The 20,539-nt window shown below is 43.9% G+C and overlaps 8 non-coding genes across 8 annotated transcripts; all 8 read left to right on the top strand.

The window, feature by feature from the left end:
* Window positions 1-990: 990 nt before the first annotated feature.
* Window positions 991-1,062, top strand: trnad-guc (transfer RNA aspartic acid (anticodon GUC)). The gene has a single exon. It is a non-coding gene; the product is annotated as a tRNA-Asp (tRNA).
* A 217-nt stretch (window positions 1,063-1,279) lies between these two features.
* Window positions 1,280-1,361, top strand: trnas-aga (transfer RNA serine (anticodon AGA)). Its single transcript has one exon. It is a non-coding gene; the product is annotated as a tRNA-Ser (tRNA).
* A 1,580-nt stretch (window positions 1,362-2,941) lies between these two features.
* On the top strand, window positions 2,942-3,013 carry trnad-guc (transfer RNA aspartic acid (anticodon GUC)). The gene has a single exon. It is a non-coding gene; the product is annotated as a tRNA-Asp (tRNA).
* Window positions 3,014-3,230: 217 nt separating this feature from the next.
* Window positions 3,231-3,312, top strand: trnas-aga (transfer RNA serine (anticodon AGA)). Its single transcript has one exon. It is a non-coding gene; the product is annotated as a tRNA-Ser (tRNA).
* Window positions 3,313-5,166: 1,854 nt separating this feature from the next.
* trnas-aga (transfer RNA serine (anticodon AGA)) lies at window positions 5,167-5,248 on the top strand. Its single transcript has one exon. It is a non-coding gene; the product is annotated as a tRNA-Ser (tRNA).
* A 1,882-nt stretch (window positions 5,249-7,130) lies between these two features.
* trnas-cga (transfer RNA serine (anticodon CGA)) lies at window positions 7,131-7,211 on the top strand. The gene has a single exon. It is a non-coding gene; the product is annotated as a tRNA-Ser (tRNA).
* Window positions 7,212-11,055: 3,844 nt separating this feature from the next.
* On the top strand, window positions 11,056-11,136 carry trnaf-aaa (transfer RNA phenylalanine (anticodon AAA)). The gene has a single exon. It is a non-coding gene; the product is annotated as a tRNA-Phe (tRNA).
* Window positions 11,137-13,015: 1,879 nt separating this feature from the next.
* Window positions 13,016-13,096, top strand: trnas-aga (transfer RNA serine (anticodon AGA)). The gene has a single exon. It is a non-coding gene; the product is annotated as a tRNA-Ser (tRNA).
* Window positions 13,097-20,539: the final 7,443 nt, after the last annotated feature.

The raw sequence follows: 20,539 nt of genomic DNA, 5'->3' as shown, positions 1-20,539 counted from the left end.
AAAGGTCCCAGAGCATTACTCGAAACAGAGTAGGAGAGTTGCCCCCGTGTAAATATTACTAAAAATGTTCGTAAATGCTCACTAAAAGACAATGTGCATGTGTTTGTATGTGGGGTTGGGGTTGAAGCCCAGTTTGTCACAAAGACAGAATCCAAGCTCTCACAGGGCCAGGATAAACGAGTGGTTATGTCGTTGGCCTTAAACTTCAAAGGGTTTCCACCGTAGGTTCTTCCCCACTCCTGGTTTCTATTTATTTTAACACAGATTTCCTCCCATTCTGATCAGTGATGTCTGATTTTCATCGGTTGAATCAACAATTTTCTGTAAATATGTGTCACTCTGAACCGATAATGAAATGAAATTGTGAAATGTATCTGTGTCGCTCGGTCTCTGCCTCTCTCTCTCTCTCCACAGAGCTGTGTATGTGTTTGTATGTCTGAGTCTTTGTCTCTCTCAGTCTGACTCACTCTGTCTGTCCCTGTTTCTCCATTTGTCTCAGTCTCTCAATCTGTCTCTTTCTCACGGTGCCCACGTCTGTTCCAATGGGATTCTCTCAGATTCTTTGTCTGACTGGCTCTCTCTTTCCCATCATTTTGGTCTGTCCATTTCTTTGCCTGTCTCTGTTAGTCCCTGCCTCTAACCTGAGAAGTATTTCCATCATTTTCTGTTTTAGTCTCTATCTCTTTCTCTCTATCTGTCTCTCTCCTTGTCACTGTCTTTATCATTGTCTTTCTCTCACTCTTTCCCTTTCTCTCTTAATAGATCAAACACACAAATCTCTGTCTCTGTATGTGTTTGCGTCTTTTTCTCACCCAATCTGCCTCTCCTTCTCAGTCTCACACTTTCTGTCTCTCGTTGTCTCTATCTCGGTGTCTGTCTCTCCCTGTTTGTCGGTTTGTCTCTGTCTCTCAATGTGTCTGTCGACTTCTCATGGTGTCCAGTTCTGTTCACAGCTCGATTCCTGCTCCGACAGAGCAGCTATCCGTCAGTTCCTCGTTAGTATAGTGGTGAGTATCCCCGCCTGTCACGCGGGAGACCGGGGTTCAATTCCCCGACGGGGAGGCAGATGTTTCAAAATGTTGATTTTTACTTCTGTTTCTTGGTACATACATATTAAAAATTCCAGAGCGAAATCCGAACTGTGAAAATACAGGGAGAGGAGTTTGCCTCTTCCAGATTTTTAGCTGACGGAGACCTTTTCAGGATTCTTTGGCCGTCTGCTGCACAGAGATGGATGACTGAGTTTTTTCTGAGTAACGTTTAAAAAGCCAGCGACACAGTAGTCGTGGCCGAGTGGTTAAGGCGATGGACTAGAAATCCATTGGGATTTTCCCGCGCAGGTTGGAATCCTGCCGACTGCGATTCTCAGCATTTTTCATTCCATTTCACAATTTAACCAGTTCTCGAACAAACTGATCATGTGATAATTGGAATAACGTCCCACACCTTTCAACACTGACATTTGTTCTCATTTTTATTAATCTGCAATATTCACGATACATCCGATTAAAAAATCGCAACAATCAGTCAAAGTTGCGACAGTGATTCAGCCTGTCTATCCCTCGAGATGTCTAAGGCAGCTGTGCATGCCCGTTGGTGCGTGTAAATTTTTGGTTATGTGTGTCTCTGTGTCTGTCTATCTCTATTTTTGTCTCTGTGTATGTGCAACTGTCTGTGGAAATCATCACCATGAATTTGGTATGTCCTGGAACTTATAAAAAGGACTTGGGGAAAATAATACGGTTGTGAACTTTTGTATCGGCTTTGGTTCAGTGGCAGCATTCTCGACTGAATCAGGAGTTTGTGTGTTCAAGTCGCACTCCTTGGACTTGAGCATATCATCTTGGCTAACACTCAAGTGCAGCACTTGGGGAATTTTGCAATGTTGAAGCTGTTGACTTTCGGATGAAATGTTAAATTGAAGCTCCGTCTGCACCCTCGGGTGGATATGAAAGGTCCCAGAGCCTTACTCGAAACAGAGTAGGAGAGTTGCCCCCGTGTAAATATTACTAAAAATGTTCGTAAATGCTCACTAAAAGACAATGTGCATTTGTTTGTATGTGGGGTTGGGGTTGAAGCCCAGTTTGTCACAAAGACAGAATCCAAGCTCTCACAGGGCCAGGATAAACGAGTGGTTATGTCGTTGGCCTTAAACTTCAAAGGGTTTCCACCGTAGGTTCTTCCCCACTCCTGGTTTCTATTTATTTTAACACAGATTTCCTCCCATTCTGATCAGTGATGTCCGATTTTCATCGGTTGAATCAACAATTTTCTGTAAATATGTGTCACTCTGAACCGATAATGAAATGAAATTGTGAAATGTATCTGTGTCGCTCGGTCTCTGCCTCTCTCTCTCTCTCCACAGAGCTGTGTATGTGTTTGTATGTCTGAGTCTTTGTCTCTCTCAGTCTGACTCACTCTGTCTGTCCCTGTTTCTCCGTTTGTCTCAGTCTCTCAATCTGTCTCTTTCTCACGGTGCCCACGTCTGTTCCAATGGGATTCTCTCAGATTCTTTGTCTGACTGGCTCTCTCTTTCCCATCATTTCGGTCTGTCCATTTCTTTGCCTGTCTCTGTTAGTCCCTGCCTCTAACCTGAGAAGTATTTCCATCATTTTCTGTTTTAGTCTCTATCTCTTTCTCTCTATCTGTCTCTCTCCTTGTCACTGTCTTTATCATTGTCTTTCTCTCACTCTTTCCCTTTCTCTCTTAATAGATCAAACACACAAATCTCTGTCTCTGTATGTGTTTGCGTCTTTTTCTCACCCAATCTGCCTCTCCTTCTCAGTCTCACACTTTCTGTCTCTCGTTGTCTCTATCTCGGTGTCTGTCTCTCCCTGTTTGTCGGTTTGTCTCTGTCTCTCAATGTGTCTGTCGACTTCTCATGGTGTCCAGTTCTGTTCACAGCTCGATTCCTGCTCCGACAGAGCAGCTATCCGTCAGTTCCTCGTTAGTATAGTGGTGAGTATCCCCGCCTGTCACGCGGGAGACCGGGGTTCAATTCCCCGACGGGGAGGCAGATGTTTCAAAATGTTGATTTTTACTTCTGTTTCTTGGTACATACATATTAAAAATTCCAGAGCGAAATCCGAACTGTGAAAATACAGGGAGAGGAGTTTGCCTCTTCCAGATTTTTAGCTGACGGAGACCTTTTCAGGATTCTTTGGCCGTCTGCTGCACAGAGATGGATTACTGAGTTTTTTCTGAGTAACGTTTAAAAAGCAGGCGACACAGTAGTCGTGGCCGAGTGGTTAAGGCGATGGACTAGAAATCCATTGGGATTTTCCCGCGCAGGTTCGAATCCTGCCGACTACGATTCGCAGCATTTTTCATTTCATTTCACAATTTAACCAGTTCTCGAACAAACTGATCATGTGATAATTGGAATAACGTCCCACACCTTTCAAAACTGACATTTGTTCTCATTTTTATTAATCTGCAATATTCACGATACATCCGATTAAAAAATCGCGACAATCAGTCAAAGTTGCGACAGTGATTCAGCCTGTCTATCCCTCGAGATGTCTAAGGCATCTGTGCATGCCCGTTGGTGCGTGTAAATTTTTGGTTATGTGTGTCTCTGTGTCTGTCTATCTCTATTTTTGTCTCTGTGTATGTGCAACTGTCTGTGGAAATCATCACCATGAATTTGGTATGTCTTGGAACTTATAAAAAAGACTTGGGGAAAATAATACGGTTGTGAACTTTTGTATCGGCTTTGGTTCAGTGGCAGCATTCTCGACTGAATCAGGAGTTTGTGTGTTCAAGTCGCACTCCTTGGACTTGAGCATATCATCTTGGCTAACACTCAAGTGCAGCACTTGGGGAATTTTGCAATGTTGAAGCTGTTGACTTTCGGATGAAATGTTAAATTGAAGCTCCGTCTGCACCCTCGGGTGGATATGAAAGGTCCCAGAGCATTACTCGGAACAGAGTAGGAGAGTTGCCCCCGTGTCAATATTCCTCAAAATGTTCGTAAATGCTCACTAAAAGACTATGTGCATGTGTTTGTATGTGGGGTTGGGGTTGAAGCCCAGTTTGCTACAGAGACACAAACCAAACTCTCACAGGACCAGGATAGCCGAGTGGTTAAGGCGTTGGTCTTAAACTTCAAAGGGTTTTTCCAGCGTGGGTTCTTCCCCACTCATGGTATCTATTTAATTTAACACGGATTTCCTCCCATTCTGATCAGTGATATCCGATTTTCATCGGTTGAATCAACAATTTTCTGTAACTATGTTACACTCTGAACCGATAATGAAATGAAATTGTGAAATGTATCTGTGTCGCTCGGTCTCTGCCTCTCTCTTCACAGAGGTTTGTATGTTTGAGTCTTTGTCTCTCTCAGTCTGACTCACTCTGTCTGTCCCTGTTTCTCCGTTTGTCTCAGTCTCTCAATCTGTCTCTTTCTCCCTTTGCCCACGTCTGTTCCAATCGGATTCTCTCAGATTCTTTTTCTGACTGGCTCTCTCTTTCCCATCATTTCGGTCTGTCCATGTCTTTGCCTGTCTCTGTTAGTCCCTGCCTCTAACCTGAGAAGTATTTCCATCATTTTCTGTTTTAGTCTCTATCTCTTTCTCTCTATCTGTCTCTCTCCTTGTCACTGTCTTTATCATTGTCTTTCTCTCACTCTTTCCCTCTCTCTCTTAATAGATCACACACACATCTCTGTCTCTGTATGTGTTGGAGTCTTTTTCTCATCCATTCTGCCTCTCCTTCTCAGTCTCACACTTTCTGTCTCTCGTTGTCTCTATCTCGGTGTCTGTCTCTCCCTGTTTGTCGGTTTGTCTCTGTTTCTCAATGTGTCTGTCGACTTCTCATGGTGTCCAGTTCTGTTCACAGCTCGATTCCTGCTCCGACAGAATACTTGCCCGTCAGTTCCTCGTTAGTAAAGTGGTGAATATCCCTGCCTGTCACGCGGGAGACCGGGGTTCAATTCCCCGACAGGGCGGCAGTTGTTTCAAAATGTTGAATTTTACATTTGTTTCTTGGTAGAGATACATATTAAAAATTCCAGAGCGACATCGAACTGTGAAAATACAGGCAGAGGAGTTTGCCTCTTCCAGATTTTGAGCTAACGGAGACTTTTTCAGGATTCTTTGGCCGTCTGCTGCACAGAGATGAATGACTGAGTTTTTTCTGAGTAACGTTTAAAAAGCCAGCGACACAGTAGTCGTGGCCGAGTGGTTAAGGCGATGGACTAGAAATCCATTGGGATTTTCCCGCGCAGGTTCGAATCCTGCCGACTACGATTCTCAGCATTTTTCATTCCATTTCACAATTTAACCAGTTCTCTGCCAAACTGATCATGAGATAAATGGAATAACGTCCGAAACCTTTCAACACTGACATTTGTTTCTCATTTTTATTAATCTGCAATATTCACGATACATCAGTTTAAAAAAATCGCAAAAATCCGTCAACGTTGCGACAGTGATTCAGCCTGTCTATCCCGCGAGATGTCTGAGGCATCTGTGCATGCCCGTTGGTGCGTGTAAATTTTTGGTTACGTGTGTGTGTCTCTGTGTCTGTCTATCTCTATTTTTGTCTATGTATATGCGCAACTGTCTGTGGAAATCATCACCATGAATTTGGTATGTCCTGGAACTTATAAAAAAGACTTGGGGAAAATAATACGGTTGTGAACTTTTGTATCGGCTTTGGTTCAGTGGCAGCATTCTCGACTGAATCAGGACTTTGTGTGTTCAAGTCGCACTCCTTGGACTTGAGCATATCATCTTGGCTAACACTCAAGTGCAGCCCTTGGGGAATTTTGCAATGTTGAAGCTGTTGACTTTCGGATGAAATGTTAAATTGAAGCTCCGTATGCAACCTCGGGTGGATATGAAAGGTCCCAGAGCATTACTCGAAACAGAGTAGGAGAGTTGCCCCCGTGTCAATATTCCTAAAAATGTTCGTAAATGCTCACTAAAAGACTATGTGCATGTGTTTGTATGTGCGGTTGGGGTTGAAGCCCAGTTTGTCACAGAGACACAAAGCAAGCGCTCACCGGACCAGGATAGCCGAGTGGTTAAGGCGTTGGCCTTAAACTTCAAAGGGTTTTTCCAGCGTGGGTTCTTCCCCACTCCTGGTATCTATTTAATTCAACACGATTTCCTCCCATTCTGATCAGTGATATCCGATTTTCAACGGTTGAATCAACAATTTTCTGTATCTATGTGACATTCTGAACCGATAATGAAATGAAATTGTGAAATGTATCTTTGTCGCTCGGTCTCTCCCTCTCTCTCTCTCGCCACAGAGCTGTGTATGTGTTTGTATGTTTGAGACTTTGTCTCTCTCAGTCTGACACACTCTGTCTGTCCCTGTTTCTCCGTTTGTCTCAATCTCTCAATCTGTCTCTTTCTCACGGTGCCCACGTCTGTTCCAATGGGATTCTCTCAGATTCTTTTTCTGACTGGCTCTCTCTTTCCCATCATTTCGGTCTGTCCATGTCTTTGCCTTTTTCTGTTAGTCTCTGCCTCTAACCTGAGATGTATTTCCATCATTTTCTGTTTTAGTCTCTATCTCTCTCTCTCTATCTGTCTCTCTCCTTGTCACTGTCTTTATCATTGTCTTTCTCTCACTCTTTCCCTTTCTCTCTTAATAGATCACACACACACATCTCTGTCTCTGTATGTGTTGGAGTCTTTTTCTCACCCAATCTGCCTCTCCTTCTCAGTCTCACATTTTCTGTCTCTCGTTGTCTCTATCTCGGTATCTGTCTCTCCCTGTTTGTCGGTTTGTCTCTGTCTCTCAATGTGTCTGTCGACTTCTCATGGTGTCCAGTTCTGTTCACAGTGGCTCGATTCCTGCTCTGACAGAAATGGTACACGTCGGTTCCTCGTTAGTATAGTGGTGAGTATCACCGCCTGTCACGCGGGGAAACCGGGTTTCAATTCCCCGACGGGGAGGCAGTTGTTTCAAATTGTAAAATTTTACTTCTGTTTCTTGGAAGAGATTCATATCAAAAAGTTCCAGAGCAATATCGAACTGTATAAATACAGGTGGAGGAGGTTGCCTCGTACAGATTTTTAGCAAACGGAGAATTTTTCAGGAGTCTTTGGCCATCTGCTGCACAGAGATGGATGACTGAGTTTATTCTGAGTATCGTTTAAAAAGGCAGCGACACAGTAGTCGTGGCCGAGTGGTTAAGGCGATGGAGTCGAAATCCATTGGTTTATTCTGCGCAGGTTCGAATCCTGCCGACCACGATTCTCAGCATTTTTCATTCCATTTCACAACTTAACCGGTTCTCTGCCAAACTGATCCTGAGATAGATGGAATAACGTCCCACACCTTTCAACACTGACATTTTTTTCTCATTTTTATTAATCTGCAATATTCACGATACATCCGTTTCAAAAATCGCAAACATCAGTCAAAGTTCCGACAGTGATTCAGCCTGTCTATCCCTCGAGATGACGAAGGCATCTGTGCATGCCCGTTGGTGCGTGCAAATTTTTGGTTATGTGTTTGTGTGTCTCTGTGTCTGTCTATCTCTATATATGTCTCTTTGTATGTGCAACTCTCTGTGGAAATCATCACCATGAATTTTATATGTCCTGGAACTTATAAAACAGACTTGGGGGAAATAATAAGGTTGTGAACTTTTGTATCGGCTTTGGTTCAGTGGCAGCATTCTCGACTGAATCGGGAGTTTGTGTGTTCAAGTCGCACTTCTGAGACGTGAGCATTATGATCTTGGCAAACACTCAAGTGCAGAACTTCGGGAATTTTGCAATGTTGAAGCTGTTGGCTTTCGGATGAAATGTTAAATTTAAGCTCCGTCTGCACCCTCGGGTGGAGATGAAAGTTCCCAGTGCATTACTCGAAAAAGAATAGGAGAGTTGCCCCCGTCTCAATATTACTAAAAATGTTCGCAAATGCTCACTGAAAGCCGATGTGTATGTGTTTGTATGTGGGGTCGGGGTTGAAGCCCAGATTCTCACAGAGACAGAATGCAGGTTCTCACAGGACCAGGATAGCCGAGTGGTTGAGGCGTTGTCCTTGAATTTTAATGGCTTTTTCCCGCGAGGTTTCGTACCCCACTCCTGGTATCTCTTTAATTTAACACGGATTTCCTCCCATTGTGATCAGTGAGACCGGATTTTCATCGGTTGAATCAGCAATTTTCTGTAACAATGTGACACTTTGAACCGATAATGAAATGAAATTGTGAAATATATCTGCGTCGCTCGGTCTCTACCTCTCTCTCTCTCTTCAGAGAGTTGTGTATGTGTTTGTATGTTTGAGTCTTTGTCTCTCTCAGTCTGACTCACTCTGTCTGTCCCTGTTTCTCTGTTTGTCTCTGTCTCTCAACCTGTCTCTTTCTCACGGTGCCACGCCTGTTCCAATGGGATTCTCTGAGACTCTTTGTCTGACTGACTCTCTCTTTCCCATCATTTCGGTCTGTCCATGCCTTTGCCTGTCTCTGTTAGTCCCTGCCTGTAAGCTGAGAAGTATTTCCATCATTTTCTGTTTTAGTCTCTATCGCTCTCTCTCCATCTGTGTCTCTCCTTGTCACTGTTTTTATCATTGTCTTTCTATCACTCTTTCCCTCTCTCTCTGAATAGATCACACACACACATCTCTGTATATGTATATGTTTGAGTCTTTTTCTGACTCAGTCTGCCTCTCCTTCTCAGTCTCACACTTTCTGTCTCTCGTTATCTCTATCTCGCTGTCTGTCTCTCCCTGTTTGTCGGTTTGTCTCTGTCTCTCAATGTGTCTGTCGACTTCTCATGGTGTCCAGTTCTGCTCACAGTTGCTCGATTCCTGCTCTGACGGAAGTGGTGCACGTCAGTTCGTCGTTAGTATAGTGGTGAGTATCCCCGCCTGTCACGCGTGGAGACCGGGGTTCAATTCCCCGACGGGGAGGCAGTTGTTTCAAATTGTAAAATTTTACTTCTGTTTCATGGAAGAGATTCATATCAAAAAGTTCCAGAGTAATATCGAACTGTAAAAATACAGGTAGAGGAGGTTGCCTCGTATAGATTTTAAGCAAACGGAGAATTTTTCAGGAGTCTTTGGCCATCTGCTGCACAGAGATGGATGACTGAGTTTTTTCTGAGTGACGTTTAAAAAGGCAGCGACACAATAGTCGTGGCCGAGTGGTTAAGGCGATGGACTAGAAATCCATTGGGTTATCCCGCGGAGGTTCGAATCCTGCCGACTACGATTCGCAGCATTTTTCATTCCATTTCACAATTTAACCGGTTCTCTGCCGAACTGATCCTGAGATAGATGGAATAACGTCCCACACCTTTTAACACTGACATTTTTTTCTCATTTTTATTAATCTGCAATATTCACGATACATCCGTTTCAAAAATCGCAAACATCAGTCAAAGTTCCGACAGTGATTTAGCCTGTCTGTCCCTCGAGATGACGAAGGCATCTGTGCATGCCCGTTGGTGCGTGCAAATTTTTGGTTATGTGTGTCTCTGTGTCTGTCTATCTCTATATATGTCTCTGTGTATGTGCAACTCTCTGTGGAAATCATCACCATGAATTTTATATGTCCTGGAACTTAGAAAACAGACTTGGGGGAAATAATAAGGTTGTGAACTTTTGTATCGGCTTTGGTTCAGTGGCAGCATTCTCGACTGAATCGGGAGTTTGTGTGTTCAAGTCGCACTTCTGAGACTTGAGCATTATCATCTTGGCTAACACTCAAGTGCAGCACTTGGGGAATTTTGTAATGTTGAAGCTGTTGGCTTTCGGATGAAATGTTAAATTGAAGCTCCGTCTGCACCCTCGGGTGGATATGAAAGTTCCCAGTGCATTATTCGAAAAAGAATAGGAGAGTTGCCCCCGTCTCAATATTACTAAAAATGTTCGTAAATGCTCACTGAAAGCCAATGTGTATGTGTTTGTATGTGGGGTTGTGGTTGAAGCCCAGTTTCTCACAGAGACAGAATGCAGGTTCTCACAGGACCAATATAGCCGAGTGGTTGAGGCGTTGGCCTTAAATTTTAATGGCTTTTTCCCGCGCTGTTTCGTACCCGACTCCTGGTATCTCTTTAATTTAACACGGATTTCCTCCCATTCTGATCAGTGAGACCGGATTTTCATCGGTTGAATCAGCAATTTTCTGTAACAATGTGACTCTCTGAACCGATAATGAAATGAAATTGTGAAATATATCTGCGTCGCTCGGTCTCTACCTCTCTCTCTCTCTTCAGAGAGTGGTGTATGTGTTTGTATGTTTGAGTCTTTGTCTCTCTCAGTCTGACTCACTCTGTCTGTCCCTGTTTCTCTGTTTGTCTCTGTCTCTCAATCTGTCTCTTTCTCACGGTGCCACGCCTGTTCCAGTGGGATTCTCTGAGACTGTTTGTCTGACTGGCTCTCTCTTTCCCATCATTTCGGTCTGTCCATGCCTTTGCCTGTCTCTGTTAGTCCCTGCCTGTAAGTTGAGAAGTATTTCCATCATTTTCTGTTTTATTTTCTATCGCTCTCTCTCCATCTGTCTCTCTCCTTGTCACTGTCTTTATCATTGTCTTTCTCTCATTCTTTCCCTCTCTCTCTTAATAGATCACACACACACATCAATGTATATGTATATGTTTGAGTCTTTTTCTCACTCAGTCTGCCTCTCCTTCTCAGTCTCACACTTTCTGTCTCTCGTTGTCTCGATCTCGCTGTCTGTCTCTCCCTGTTTGTCGGTTTGTCTCTGTCTCTCCATGTGTCTGTCGACTTCTCATGGTGTCCAGTTCTGCTCACAGTTGCTCGATTCCTGCTCTGACGGAAGTGGTGCACGTCAGTTCCTCGTTAGTATAGTGGTGTGTATCCCTGCCTGTCACGCGGGAGACCGGGTTTCAATTCCCCAACGGGGAGGCAGTTGTTTCAAGATGTAGAATTTTACTTCTGTTTCTTGGAAGAGATTCATATTAAAGATTTCCAGAGCAATATCGAACTGTAAAAATACAGGTAGATGAGATTGCCTCGTTTCGATTTTTAGCAAACGGAGAATTTTTCAGGAGTCTTTGGCCGTCTGCTGCACAGAGATGGATGACTGAGTTTTTTCTGAGTAACGTTTAAAATGACAGTAACAAAGCAGTCGTGGCCGAGTGGTTAAGGCGATGGACTAAAAATCCATGGGGTTATCCCGCGCAGGTTCGAATCCTGCCGACTACGATTCTCAGCATTTTTCATTCCATTTCACAAGTTAACCGGTTGTCTGCCAAACTGATCCTGAGATAGATGGAATAACGTCCCACACCTTTCAACACTGACATTTCTTTCTCATTTTTATTAATCTGCAATATTCACCATCCATCCGTTTCAAAAATCGCAAACATCAGTCAAAGTTGCGACAGTGATTCAGCCTGTCTATCCCTCGAGATGTCTGAGGCATCTGTGCATGCCCGTTGGTGCGTGTAAATTTTTAGTTATGTGTGTGCGTGTCTCTGTGTCTGTCTATTTCTATATATGTCTCTGTGTATGTGCAACTGTCTGTGGAAATCATCACCATGAATTTGGTATGTCCTGGAACTTATAAAAAAGACTTGGGGGAAATAATAAGGTTGTGAACTTTTGTATCGGCTTTGGTTCAGTGGCAGCATTCTCGACTGAATCGGGCGTTTGTGTGTTCAATTCGCACTTCTGCGACTTAAGCATTATCATCTTGGCTAACACTCAAGTGCAGCACTTGGGGAATTTTGCAATGTTGAAGCTGTTGATTTTAGGATGAAATGTTAAATTGAAGCTCCGTCTGCACCCTCGGGTGGATATGAAAGTTCCCAGTGCATTACTCGAAAAACAATAGGAGAGTTGCCCCCGTCTCAATTTTACTAAAAATGTTCGTAAATACTCACTGAAAGCCGATGTGTATGTGTTTGTATGTGGGGTTGGGGTTGAAGCCCAGATTCTCACAGGGACAGAATGCAGGTTCTCAGAGGACCAGGATAGCCGAGTGGTTGAGGCGTTGGCCTTAAATTTTAAAGGTTTTTTCCCGCGTAGGTTCGTACCCCACTCCTGGTATCTCTTTAATTTAACACGGATTTCCTCCCATTCTGATCAGTGAGACCGGATTTTCATCGGTTGAATCAGCAATTTTCTGTAACAATGTGACACTCTGAACCGATAATGAAATGAAATTGTGAAATGTATCTGTGTCGCTCGGTCTCTGCCTCTCTCGCTCTCTTCAGAGAGTTGTGTATGTGTTTGTATGTTTGAGTCTTTGTCTCTCTCAGTCTGACTCACTCTGTCTGTCCCTGTTTCTCTGTTTGTCTCTGTCTCTATATCTGTCTCTTTCTCACGGTGCCACGTCTGTTCCAATGGGATTCTCTGAGACTCTTTTTCTGACTGGCTCTCTCTTTCCCATCATTTCGGTCTGTCCATGTCTTTGCCTGTCTCTGTTAGTCCCTGCCTGTAAGCTGAGAAGTATTTCCATCATTTTCTGTTTTGGTCTCGATCGCTCTCTCTCCAACTGTCTGCTTGTCACTGTCTTTATCATTGTCTTTCTATCACTCTTTCCTTCTCTCTCTTCATAGATCACACACACACATCTCTGTATATGTATATGTTTGAGTCTTTTTCTCACTCAGTCTGCCTCTCCTTCTCAGTCTCACACTTTCTGTCTCTCGTTGTCTCTATCTCGCTGTCTGTCTCTCCCTGTTTGTCGGTTTTTCTCTGTCTCTCAATGTGTCTGTCCACTTCTCATGGTGTCCAGTTCTGTTCACAGTGGCTCGATTACTGCTCTGACAGAACTGGTACACGTCAGTTCCTCGTTAGTATAGTGGTGAGTATCCCCGCCTGTCACGCGGGAGAGAGGGGTTCAATTCCCAACGGGGAGGCAGTTGTTTCAAGATGTCGAATTTTACTTCTGTTTCTTGGAAGAGATGCATATTAAAAAGTTCCAGAGCAATCTCGAACTGTAAAAATACAGGGAGATGAGATTGCCTCGTCCAGATTTTTAGCAAATGGAGAATTTTTCAGGAGTCTTTGGCCGTCTGCTGCACAGAGATGGATGACTGAGTTTTTTCTGAGTAACGTTTAAAATGACAGTGACAAAGCAGTCGTGGCCGAGTGGTTAAGGCGATGGACTAGAAATCCATGGGGTTATCCCGCGCAGGTTCGAATCCTGCCGACTACGATTCTCAGCATTTTTCATTCCATTTCACAAGTTAACCGGTTGTCTGCCAAACTGATCCTGAGATAGATGGAATAACGTCCCACACCTTTCAACACTGACATTTCTTTCTCATTTTTATTAATCTGCAATATTCACGATCCATCCGTTTCAAAAATCGCAAACATCAGTCAAAGTTGCGACAGTGATTCAGCCTGTCTATCCCTCGAGATGTCTGAGGCATCTGTGCATGCCCGTTGGTGCGTGTAAATTTTTAGTTATGTGTGTGCGTGTCTCTGTGTCTGTCTATTTCTATATATGTCTCTGTGTATGTGCAACTGTCTGTGGAAATCATCACCATGAATTTGGTATGTCCTGGAACTTATAAAAAAGACTTGGGGGAAATAATAAGGTTGTGAACTTTTGTATCGGCTTTGGTTCAGTGGCAGCATTCTCGACTGAATCGGGCGTTTGTGTGTTCAATTCGCACTTCTGCGACTTAAGCATTATCATCTTGGCTAACACTCAAGTGCAGCACTTGGGGAATTTTGCAATGTTGAAGCTGTTGATTTTAGGATGAAATGATAAATTGAAGCTCCGTCTGCACCCTCGGGTGGATATGAAAGTTCCCAGTGCATTACTCGAAAAACAATAGGAGAGTTGCCCCCGTCTCAATTTTACTAAAAATGTTCGTAAATACTCACTGAAAGCCGATGTGTATGTGTTTGTATGTGGGGTTGGGGTTGAAGCCCAGATTCTCACAGGGACAGAATGCAGGTTCTCAGAGAACCAGGATAGCCGAGTGGTTGAGGCGTTGGCCTTAAATTTTAAAGGTTTTTTCCCGCGTAGGTTCGTACCCCACTCCTGGTATCTCTTTAATTTAACACGGATTTCCTCCCATTCTGATCAGTGAGACCGGATTTTCATCGGTTGAATCAGCAATTTTCTGTAACAATGTGACACTCTGAACCGATAATGAAATGAAATTGTGAAATGTATCTGTGTCGCTCGGTCTCTGCCTCTCTCGCTCTCTTCAGAGAGTTGTGTATGTGTTTGTATGTTTGAGTCTTTGTCTCTCTCAGTCTGGATGGAATAACGTCCCACTCCTTTCAACTTTGAAATGTTTTTCTCATTTTTATTGTTCTGAAATATTCACGATACATACGTTTCAAAAATCGCAAACATCAGTCAAAGTTGCGACAGTGATTCAGCCTGTCTTTCCCTCGAGATGTCTGAGGCATCTGTGCATGCCCGTTGGTGCGTGCAAATTTTTAGTTATGTGTGTGTGGGTCTCTGTGTCTGTCTATCTCTTTATATGTCTCTGTGTATGTGCAACTGTCTGTGGAAATCATCACCATGAATTTGGTATGTCCTGGAACTTATAAAAACGACCTGGGGAAAATAATACGGTTGTGAACTTTTGTATCGGCTTTGGTTCATTGGCCGCATTCTCGACTGAATCGGGAGTTTGTCTGTTCAAGTCGCACTCCTGAGACTTGAGCATATCATCTTGGCTAACACTCAAGTGCAGCACTTGGGGAATTTTGCAATGTTGAAGCTGTTGACTTTCGGATGAAATGTTAAATTGAAGCTCCGTCTGCACCCTCGGGTGGATATGAAAGTTCCCAGTGTATTACTCGAAAAAGAATAGGAGAGTTGCCCCCATGTCAATATTACTAAAAATTTTCGTTAATGCTCACTGAAAGCCGATGTGTATGTATTTGTATGTGGGGTTGGGTTTGAAGCCCAGATTCTCACAGAGACAGAATCCAGGTTCTCACAGGACCAGAATAGCCGAGTGGTTGAGGCGTTGGCCTTAAAACTCAACGGGTTTGTCCCGCGTGGGTTCGTCCCCCACTTCTGGTATCTCTTTAATTTAACACGGATTTCCTCCCATTCTGATCAGTGAGACCGGATTTTCATCGGTTGAATCAGCAATTTTCTGTAACAATGTGACACTCTGAACCGATAATAAAATGAAATTGTGAAATGTATCTGTGTCGCTCGGTTTCTGCCTCTCTCTCTCTTCAGAGAGTGTTGTATGTTTGAGTCTTTGTCTCTCTCAGTCTGACTCACTCTGTCTGTCCCTGTTTCTCTGTTTGTCTCTGTCTCTCAATCTGTCTCTTTCTCACGGTGCCACGTCTGTTCCAATGGGATTCTCTCAGACTCTTTGTCTGACCCGCTCTCTCTTTCCCATCATCATTTCGGTCTGTCCATGTCTTTGCCTGTCTCTGTTAGTCCCTGCTTGTAAGCTGAGAAGTATTTCCATCATTTTCTGTTTTAGTCTCTATCGCTCTCTCTCTATCTCTCTCTCTCCGCGTCACTGTCTTTATTCATTGTCTTTCTCTCACTCTTTCCCTTTCTCTCTTAATAGATCACACACACACATCTCTGTATATGTATATATTTGATTCTTTTTCGCACTCAGTCTGCCTCTCCTTCTCAGTCTCACACAAACTGTCTCTCGTTGTCTCTATCTCGCTGTCTGTCTCTCCCTGTTTGTCGGTTTTTCTCTGTCTCTCAATGTGTCTGTCGACTTCTCCTGGTGTCCAGTTCTGTTCACAGTGACTCGATTCCTGCTCTGACAGAGCTGGTACACGTCAGTTCCTCGTTAGTGTAGTGGTGAGTATCCCTGCCTGTCACGCAGGAGACCGGGGTTCAATTTCCTGATGAGGAGGCAGTTGTTTCAAGATGTCGAATTTTACTTCTGTTTCTTGGAAGAGATGCATATTAAAAAGTTCCAGAGCAATATCTTGTGTTGGGGGACTTTACGAACCGAGCTACCATTACCAGTCGCTCCCTTCTGTACTGTGCAATGATTGTAAAGCTAATTCAGTGACTTGAGCCATTCTAAAATGTCTCACTGTTTTTGATGATGCATTTCACTTGCTTGTCTAATTTGGAAAGAGTTCAGAATTGTGCATTGTGACGAAGTTTTCCTTTACAGGTGGAGCCAAATTTGTTTAAAAATATTCTGTTCCCACCCTGCCCCAACCCCCCCCCCCACCGCACCCCCAACCCCCAATTTCAGAACACTGCAGTACTGACTGGGACGGTCACAAGTTCGATCCTTGATCTGGGCTGTTAGTTGAGCTCAGCCAAGGCAGCAGTTCACAGGTTATAATTGTCCTCTGTACAACTGGGAAGTGTGTGGATGTCATTTGAGGACAGGAGTTGAGGCTGGGATGCCTACCACAGTGGAAATCCTGCTGGCACTCACTGAATCGACTGACCGTGAGGCACTAGAGGTTAACTAATGTCTGTGGAATTGCACCGAGCCAGATTCAGCACTTTCTGGAGATAATAAAGCTCAGGCGATGAAATGAATGTTGATTTTAGACAGTAAATGTCTAGAATAAGGAATTTCGGAGGGACAGGAGGGGACAGAATGTTCCATAGAATCTAGAATTGTCTATTCTTAATTTATATCCTGTACTTAAAGTAACAACGTTTGTAACCACCATTTATTTGCAGGGTATTAGAAGGGGAGGATCTGCAACTGGGAAATGCAATCCAGACATCGTGTCAAGATTTGACAGATTCCCCAGATTGATCAGGATCATCTTATCATCAGCCTTTGTAAAAACACCAATCACAGCGGGGAGAAACAGGACACCTGTTCTGTGTGTGGATGCTCCTACAACCAATCGTTCAGCCTGTGAGACTCGTGCACCCACCTGACTCAACACTGTAAATGTGGGGACAGCGGGAATGGATGCTGTTGTGCGTGGAAAGAGATTCAGTCGCTCATCTCACCAACTGACATTCGAGCAGATAGATAACAAACTTTCCCCTGTGAATATAGAGCTGGGTTGTTAGTCCGTGATGTGTTCACTTATTCATCTTGGTGACTCTAAACCTTTGCCAATTATTTCATGTGATCAGTTTACATGTACATATTTTTTAAAATGCATTTGCTGAGTGGATTCAAATTTAAATTGAACCCAGGTTTGCAGGCGGGATGCTCCATTCACACATCGAAGGTGAGAGAGATGCTGTGGGGCACACGCTAAGTCCAGTATCTGAAAGTGATTACCAGACTGGGAACTTGTCCCGGAGAGTAACTGATGGTATGAGAACTGTAATAATCCAGAATTAGAAAGAAGAAAAGGCCCAAATTGGTGCAGTCAGTAACAGGACATCAGTTAGTCCCCTCTGGTCTTGGAGATATCAAATATCGACACACTGTGTTATTTGAAACATGAAAATATTAAGCTCTAGCCCAGTTATAGGTTATTCACATCAACAGAAACAAACCCCAAGTGAGACAACAAACATGATTCAATCAGGATGCGATTAACAGCAGCAAAAACAATAGAATCCAACTCCTGCAGTCACTTGTGAACTCGTTGGTGTCTCAGCAGTTGGGATGACTGAGTGAATCCCTTCCCACACTCAGAACAGGAGAACGGCCTCTCCCCAGTGTGAATTCGCTGGTGTGTCAGTAGGTGGGATGACTGAGTGAATCCATTCCCACACTCAGAGCAGCTGAACGGGCTCTCCCCAGTGTGACTGTGACTATGCATTTTCAGCTTACAAGGTTGGGTTCAGTTCTGCAACCGCTGTGCGCAGAGTGAGAATAAAATCAATGAGCTGCCGATTCTCTCCGCTGGACAATGGGTCTTTTGTGCTGGCCCAATAGGGTGAGACGGGCTGGCCGAATAGGGTGAGCCCAGGCTGGCCCAATAGGTGAGTCCAGGCTAGTCCAATAGTGTGAGCCGGGCGGGCCCAATAGTGTGAGCCGGGCTGGCCTAGTAGGGCGTGGCCAGGCTGGCCCAATAGGTGAGCCCGGGCTGGCCCAATGAGTTGAGCCTGGGATGGCCTGGGCCAGGTGAGCCTGGGCTAGCCCAATAGGGTGATCACAGGCTGGCCCAATAGGGTGAGCCAGTTTGGCCCAGAGTCACCAGACAACAATCACCAGAACAACAAGGTTCCCTTTCAGGGGCCACTGATCTGGGCACAAACATGATGACCAATAAAACTGACAGACACCCTGAAGCCCCGCCCACCCAATGTCCCTGCCGTGTCGAAACTCCGAATGGAGCACTTGCTTTAGGAGGCTTGTATTGGGAATATGGACAGCAGAAATTGTAGAGTACACTCCATAACGCCTCATGGTTGACCTTGTCAAAGGCCTTCGTCATGTCAAAGAATGTTGAACCAAAGCCTCAGTCACTGACACCAAGTTCCTCCCATGTGATATAAACCAACCCTTGTCACTGACAACAAGTGGACTGGGAAAATATGTTGGAGGATAAGACTGTAGAAATGCAATGGCAAACATTTAAGGATATATTTCATAACTCTCAGCAAAGATTTATTCAAGTGAGAAATAAAGATGCTAAGAGAAGGATGAACCATCCCTGCCTGACTAAGGAAGTAAAGGATGGTATCAAATTGAAAAAAGGCATATAATGTTGCGAACGACAGTGGAAGGCCTGAGGATTGGGAAATTTTTAGAAACCAGCAAAGGACGACGAAAAAATGATAAAGACAGTGAAGATAGCAGATGAAAGCAAATTAGCAAGGAATATGGAAACAGAAAATAAGAGCTTCTACAGGGATATAAAACGGAAACGAGCAGCTGAGGTCCCTTAGAAGGTGAAACTGGAGTATTAATAATGGGAAACACGGAAATGGCAGAGACTTTAATAAAATAATTTTGAATCGGTCTTCATGGTAGAGGGCACCTAAAAACTTCCTAATAGTTGATAACCAAGGAGCTATTGCGGGGGGCGGGGGAGCGGGGGAGCAATCACTATCACTAGAGATCAAGTACTAATCAAACTAATGGGACTAAAGACGGACAAGTCCCCTGGACTTGATTACATGCATTCTAGGTTCTGAAAAAAGTGGCTGCAGAGATAGAGGGTGCATCGGTTGTAATCTAACAAAATTCCCTAAATTCTGGCGAGGTCCCAGTGGACAGGAATACCGCAAATGTAACACCCCTAATTAAAAATGAGTGAGACAGAGAGCAGGAACCAATAGACCAGTTAGCCTACCATCTGTCAGTGGAAAAATACTGGAGTCCATCATTAAGGAAAAGTAGCAAGACATTTAGAAAATCATATTGCAGTCAAGCAGAGTCAGCATGATTTTATGAAAGAGAAATCATGTTGACAAATTTCCTGAAGTTGTTCGAGGATGTAACGAGCGAAGTGGATACAGGAGATCCAGTTGATGCTGTATATTTGGATTTCCATAAAGCATTCCATATGGTGCTACACAAAAGGCTAATGCACAAGCTAAGAGCTCATGGGGTTGGGGTTAATGTATCACCGTGGATGGAGGATTGGCAAACTAACAGAAAACAGAGAGTCGGGATAAATGGATCATTTTCAGGTTGGCAAACTGTAACTAGTGGAGTGCCACAGGGATCAGTGCTGGGGCCTTAACTATTTACCATTTATATTAATGACTTGGATGAAGGGACCGAGTGTAACATAATCAAATTTGCTGATGATACAAAGATAGTTGGGAAAACAAGCTGTGAGGAGGACGCAAATAATCTACGAAAGGATATAGCCAGGCTCAGTGAGTGGGCAAAATCTGGCAGATGGACTGTAATGTGTTAAAATGTCAGCTTATCCCCTTTGGTAGTACAAATAAAAAAGCAAATTATTCTTTAAATGGGGACGATTACAAAATGCTGCAGCACGGAGGGATCTGGCGGTTCTTGTACATGAAATGCAAATATTTAGCATGCAGGTACAGCAATAATCAGGAAAGCAAATGGTATGCTGGCCTTTATTGCAAGGGAGATGGAGTATGAAAGTAGGGAAGTCCTGCTATAAATGTACAGGGCGTTGGTAAGACCACACCTGGAGCACGGCACACAGTTTTGGTTTGGACTTGACTCCATTGCCGTGCCAGGGGTTTTGCTACACCAGATGGGGGACACCATTTGGGGATACTGATTCCCCACCAATTCACATTCCCCTTCTTTCTGGTGGATAATGGAGGGGCCGCTGTGTGTAATGTGCAAGTCAGTAAGAATTGTCAGCAAGCTCTATCTAATTGGAGATTATATTCAGTACAAACGTTTACATTATTATAGATTGTGTACCAAAGATCAAGGTAGGATTAAAGTAAAAGTTCATAATTTTATTTTTGAGAGTTGCTGAATTAAGGGGAAAGATAACACACAGAGTTTTTAAATGGACACTGCAGCCCCGAGAACACAATCAGCAATATATCCAGAATACTAAGGTCCAGCCCAGTTTCAGGGTTATTATCAGCAGAAACAAACCCCAACTATGAGAATGAACATGGTTCAGTCGGGATGTGATTAACAGCAGCAATAACAGCAGATTCTAACCCTTTGTGTTACTTGTGAACTCGCTGGTGTGGCAGCAAGTCGGATGACTGAGTGAATCCCTTCCCACACTCAGAGCAGGTGAACAACCTCTCCCCAGTATGAACTCACTGGTGTGTCAGCAGGTGGGATGACCGAGTGAATCGCTT

This window comes from Pristiophorus japonicus, chromosome 23, assembly GCF_044704955.1.
Source record: "Pristiophorus japonicus isolate sPriJap1 chromosome 23, sPriJap1.hap1, whole genome shotgun sequence".
NCBI classification, from domain to species: Eukaryota; Metazoa; Chordata; class Chondrichthyes; family Pristiophoridae; genus Pristiophorus; species Pristiophorus japonicus.
The sequence above is the reverse complement of the archived record's forward strand: the minus strand, read 5'-3'. Positions and strand labels throughout refer to the sequence as shown.